Source organism: Anguilla rostrata, chromosome 16 (assembly GCF_018555375.3).
Source record: "Anguilla rostrata isolate EN2019 chromosome 16, ASM1855537v3, whole genome shotgun sequence".
NCBI classification, from domain to species: domain Eukaryota; kingdom Metazoa; phylum Chordata; class Actinopteri; order Anguilliformes; family Anguillidae; genus Anguilla; species Anguilla rostrata.
This window is the reverse complement of record NC_057948.1, coordinates 28,352,476-28,359,284: the sequence shown is the minus strand read 5'-3', so window position 1 is coordinate 28,359,284 and position 6,809 is coordinate 28,352,476.

Here is a 6,809-nt window from a genome sequence, read left to right as displayed (position 1 = left end):
TGTATTTGTTGGCCAGCCCCATTTCTTGTTTAATTCAGGAGTGCACAGCTAGCCCATGTCCTCTGAGGCACATTCTGTCAGTCACTGGTTCTGTTCACCCTGATGCCCACCAGCGCACTGACAGATGACACACGAACAGCTAGCACAGTGAAGCTAGCACAGCTAGCAGACGCAGACAGCAGCCATTCGACTGACCCACAGAGCCACTCTTGTGAGATGGCAAAGAGGACAGTTTGTTAAATGGGACCATCCCTCCTGGGGTCAATTATAGGGGGCCTGAGCCACAATCAGCTCTAGTGTAGTCAAGATTAATTTATGGGCTTTGGGGCACATATACTGCTGCAGGAACTGGTACTTTAGTCTGACAGACAAACAAATAAACCCTTGTACATTATTATGCTCCCGCTTTCTCCATTTGAGGACCTATTTTAATACAGTTCTGTAAATAATATGCCAGCCCTATTTTAACATACATGATAATTATGATATATTGTAACCTTTCTGTATATTCTAAATGCTTGCATGTGTGCATTTGGCAGAATTGAAATCTGACACCAATTTACCACCCAGGCTAATAATAGTACAAAACAAGAGAGGCAAAATAACTATAAATGTAGAAAGGTAATGGTGCATAAGTGCAAGATAACATAAATCACAGGGTTAAAGATTAAAGGCATTACATTTCCCCAACCCCCCTCTGCCCATGCACACACACACACACACACACAAAGCAAGCATAATGGACCATAATGACGAAGGCTTTGGTTTAAGGCTTAATGATACCGAGAAAGTAAAATGGCTATCCGCCCAGCCATTGCGAGTCCAGCTTCCACCATTGCATGAAACTGTATCAGTCATACCTGAAGAGCAACACGACTCTTCAGACATTTGAATGACACCATTTGACACCATAGCCTGTGGACACAGTCCACACTAAAGCATCCCAGCCCAAAACAATAAATACAATTCTGCAGGAGCACTGAAAAACATTTCTTTATCTTTATCTCTCTTGACAATGTCGTACTTTTTCCAGGGCAGTTTGTGAAAGGGAAATATATCTTTGATGACTTTAGGAATATAACCATTATAAATAATTTCATTACTTGCAGAAACCCTTTACACAGGATGCATTATGGGGGATTGGATATTAATGTGCTTAATTCAAATAAAAAGTAAAAAAAAAGTATGTTCTAATTCACTGCATGGGACCACCTTGGTATATACTGTAAATTTGCAATATATATATACACTGGTTGGGACTGTACATATTATTGGACAGTCAAAGGAAGGAACCTGTTGGATCCCCTGCTATTATCTATCTTTAAACCTATAGTGCCAAACAGAGCTAATGCACTCAAGCTAATTGCCTGTTTTTATTAGTGCTCCCTGCCATCTAAGTGCACCCTCAGACAACCAGATAGCACTTGTCACATTTGAAGGAGGAGAAAAAATGCTAATGATTCTTGGAGACGGTGAAAGGGAAGACAAGCTAAGCCACCTTCAGTAATTGGTTTCCACCTCTGCTCTGGTGCTTGGCAACGTGCAGTCTCCGTCTGCTTCGTCAAAAGAAGAAAAAAAAAAGGTGCTAATTAGAGATACCAGGCAGAGACACATGCAGTACCATGAAATCTGACATGGAAACCAAATGTCATGCATGTGGTCCTCTGCAGCTCTGGCTGGATATCTAACAGACCTAGCTGCCCTACAGCTGCTATTCTCCCTTTAAATCATTACATTTTTTCGTGATACAAAAAATGTTGGCAGCAGCTGCTTCATCAGGCTCTTGTTTATGCAATCAAGCCTTTAATATAATTAGCAGCCTGAGCGGACATTTTGGACAGAAATAATACAGCATGCTAAAATGAAATGCTTTGAGAAAATGGCACATTAATGCTTGGATGGCTTTCACTACTGTGTATGACAAGGCAATGACAACTGGGTAAATTAGTATTCTATATGAGCAGATAATGAACTGTAATTACTCTCTCCATTATCCTGAATAAGCTGGTAGCTGTTCAGGAGCTTTGTCATTAAAATGTTTTTCATAAAACCATTTGGACAAGGAAGGCACCATCTGCAAAAAGTTAGAAGCAGAGTCATGCAACTGCAGATATCAAGTTGATTTTAACATGATACAATATAATTTGGAGATCATTGTTATCTATTATTTACATATATTAAATAACTAGATATGAGTATCTGATAAAATTCAGAAATTTCATATTTTCTAGCTACAACAATATCAGCAAGAGGAAAAATATCAGAATGAGATGGCTATGATATTATAATCATAATTTTTCCCTGCCTTCATTTGTTTGTCCCAAACAAACATGAGGACCTTAATTTCCAAGTGGTGACATTTAAGAATTCCAACATGTTGTCACTGCTGTTACTAATTAGTAAAAGCAGTGACAACCATAATACACACAAATACACACACAAACACACACACACACACACACACATTAACCCCTTCTGTATCACCCCCTATTTTAACACAAACCATCCCCAAAATAAAAAAAAATTAAATGGTTACTTTTCTTAAACCGTTTTGACTACAGGCATAATTCTCATCTCTTCTGAAAGGTAACCCTTGCGAGTCTGTTTTCCAAGAGTCCAAGTTACTATAAATATTACTGAAACAATGTAACGGAAGCTCAAACACAGTGGGAAGTGTAAGCTTGTTTCTCACCTAAAATATTTTATACAGATGCTTGTGGTTGTGTCTGGTGGGCTTAGAAACACAATACAGCCACAGCCACAACACTGGACAAATGAGCATTCTGCATTGTTTTTTCTGAGCTTTGTCTAGGCAGGTTTCCAGAAAGGCCATTTGGAGACTCCAAAAGGAACCCAATCATAGTATGGATCTTTAGAGGTGTAAAATTATATGTATTGTATATTATATGCTCATGGAAGAAGTATGCTTAAAAGTAGCTTGCTTTCACCCTGCCTGTCAATACTTTCGGTGTGCATGCAATGGCGCACCAGACAACAATGATAATTCCTTTGTAAAATTGCAAGTAAACAATAAACAATGGACATTCTATTGAGGTTTCTCCGAGTTCAAACCTTTTTGGGACTAAAAATTACTATGGATTTTTTTCGCTGGATTCCTGCTGTGACAGGAATATTGACTTTATATGATTTGTGTCATCTGTGGATTTCCATGTGTACCATGTTTTAAAACCATCTTAAGGAATGTGACACTGAATGTGACACTGGCTCTTTGCTGAAGAGATTCAGTGGGTACAAACTACACTTGTGCAGTTGTGTCAGATTTATACACATCCCTTCTTCTTGATAACTAATGCAATTTCTGTTGCTTTGCTCCTCTTGTCATCCCTACTGCATCCTCTTCATTGGTTACAGACCTGGATGTGGGACCAATGCCTCAATAACTATGTTGCCATGACAATCACCCAAGGCTAAGGCTTCATAACGCACAACAGGCAGTCAACACACAGATCCTTCACTGTTCTTCAGCTTCCACTTGGGAGGTATCATGTATACACACACACACACACACATATATGTGGCATGTGCAAACCTGAAACCATAGCAATATGTATATATATATATATATATATATATATATATATATATAACAGACATATATACACATATATTTAAGTACTTCCAGAACAATGCTTCCCAATCTTAGTCCTAGGGACCCACTGTGCGTGTTAGGTTTTCCTCCAACAGAGCTAATGAATTATGTTTTGCTGATCTTAATTAACTGATGAAGATTAATACAGTCATTTTCAAGCATTTTTAAGATATTTTATCCGAATCTAAACTGGATTAGCTTGCAACACATGCCATGCCACCATTGTGCATAGAAAATCAGATTTTCTTGACAGCACAGATTTTAATTGTACTGTAAAAATACATTGTTCAGTTAACAAATGACCAGAGGAATAATGGAAATAATCAATTGAACAATGCGCTACTTGATTTTGTCTTCTGAGTTACAGACACAGAACAGATAGCATTAGAAGTGGTAAGATGTCTTCAATAGGCATGTTGCTATGCAACTTGCTGCTAAACCAAACTAAATAATATTTCGTAGTCAAAAGTAGTATTACTGTGTTAATAAAGGTTCAGATTATATTGTTTGTGTATTGTATTTATACAGTGTTTCATTTCTCTATTTTCATTCGAAAATCCAAGCAACTTCAAACCACTTAGGATGTTAATATATATGTATTAGTCAGCGAACACAAAGCTGATATACAATGAGACAACAAGGATCCAAGCATGATACAGAACAGAACATGTGCATAACAGGAATTCAAATGCTTTTGTTGGAGAGTAGAGGACATAATGCAGTGAATGAGTCATTATCAGGGTGCCAAAGCTGTCCAGATCTTATAAGAGCTAATGGAATCAATCTGTGTGCAGATTTAAGTGCCTGTTCATTAGCGGGGAGAACATTCCACATTTAATCATTTGAAAGATGTGTGGACTGGACACATGTACAGTGGTGTCTTTCATGGTCTGGACTGTTTTTTTCCATCCCACAAAAGAAAATAATGGATAAAATGAATTTTCTGCATGGTTATAAACTGCGGTACATATTAACTGAGGTGTTCAAGCTCAGAACAGTGGTGGCTGTGGCCTTCCATCTCATGATTACACACTTGTATAACAGTTCATGACGTGGTCACACACATTACCTTGTGGTAACGTTTATGTTCCATAAATTATGAGCACATTACACTGTTAACAGGCTACCAATTTTACAGCTACATGTGCTGCTGAAGGTTTGATTAGTTCATCCTGGAAGGATGCTCCAATTCAGCCAAGGAAATACTCCAAGCCAATTAAAACATTTAGCACTAACCTAATATACCTACCTATTTTAAGATGTCATATCATCCCATTACAATTTAATTTATTTTCACTCTAACATTCTAGCAATATATAGAAAGCAACTCATTTTAAATCAAAATGGTTATCATTCAAAATATGTCAAGATGGAGGCATGTATACAAACACGGTGTCTGGCAGTCCATAGGGGGGCTGACTCTCAACCCAAAAGCAAATCCCCCACATGGCCAGGGGTTTGATTCTCCACCATGGCACTTTCTGTACTACGATCTGATTTATATCTGTAATTTGTATGTGTAAAGTGGATGGACTCTTCTGCTCTCCTTTAAAATAACACTGTCAAGCTGTTTCAAATGTAAAAATTAATAACTTATTTCCAGTGGTGTTGAAGGAACTAATTCTGAATTACCATCAAAATAACTGAGAAAGGGGGCTGGAAAGATTCATGCCTGATTCGCCATGGAGTCCACACCTCCTATAGACCAAGTTGAAGCATGTTGGCTGCAACGTGGGCCAATTCATTCATCAACAAGGTATGATTATGCCAATACCACTCTGCTGTGTTGGAATCCTTTTAAAGGCCAGGCCCTTGGACACCTAATGTCAATCGCTAACCTTCTCAGGGCCAATCTGCATTTCTTCATACATTCGTCAAAGGATGGCAGCAGCACAGGATCAATACTCATTCCCAGCAGGCTGATGATTTCAAGGGCATCTGGGCGCAAATCGTCCCAAGCTGCTGGGGCCTGTTGAGGCAGTGCCTCGTTGTATCAATCAAACTGTTGCCTGCAGTAGTTGTTTCTGTTGTCCTATTATGTTCTTTTTGCAAGGTAGCACATCTTGAAGATCACCATCACTCTTTAGTTCCCTCTAGTGCTGTAATGGAGACACCATTCCTTTGTTCAGCAGATGTCATTATTCGGGAAATTTTGCTCAGGGGTCCAAGGAACTTCCGAAATGTAGATTACAAATTCAGTCGTGTTACTATTGCTTGTCACTGCCCGAAACCTGACTGGTGTGAAAGTACATGTGCCTGGCTGCTACACTGGTGACATCATCAAGCCATTCAATTCTCATTTTCTTTGCACTTGAGGTGCAGATTCAACACACACTCCATCCTGATTACTGCACTTGACACTTGACAAGAAGGTTCTGCTCTAGCATTATGACAATCGCACATGCCAGCGCACATTCTGCCTTGTTGCAGTTGCCCAGGACATAATCAAAATGAATACTTTATGCAAACATGTTTCAGCAGCAATTTGCCCCATGTTTCAAGAAGGGCCGTTTGACACAAATGAAAGGAAATGTCATCCAGTCTCCAGGCCTCTGAGCCTCCTGGGCAGACAGTCAGCCCTACAGAAATAAATAAGTTTGACATTTACCTTTCCTAACATTTCCATATATTTGCATAATATGGTTCACAAATAATGCGCGATTGCTTAGATTATTTATCCTGACAGGGTTTAGGCACTTGCATCATCCACAACACTCAATATTTGCCATTTGGATTTTTTGGTCTGTGGTTCACCTGTTCAATCGAGACCATAGCAATAGCGAGCAGGGTCCTTTTGGACCAGTAAAATGGTTGACAGGAATCTTGACAGTGCATCTGTACTGCACCGCTCCACTTGATGAATAATGTGCCATTGGTTTCAGCGCAGGGGAAGGCAAGCTTTGGCATTGCATTTACCGAAAGGTCGGCTTGCCTTTTCCATCCCCGCACTAGAAAATAAACCTTTTGAACAGGAGAGACCACAGCACGGGGTAAGTTCACAGCACATTGGGGGAGGCGAGGGGAAGGGTATAAGATTCTGTGCCCAAGGAGTGAGGGGGCAAGACTCAAGCTGACCTCACTCAGCTGTGCGCTGGCCTTCTCAGGCCCTTCTGTAATGTCAGGGGTTTGAGAATTTCTCACCTCACTGCTTTTTGTGTGCACTGCCACACAGACACTGAGTGCTCACCTTCATGGGCTT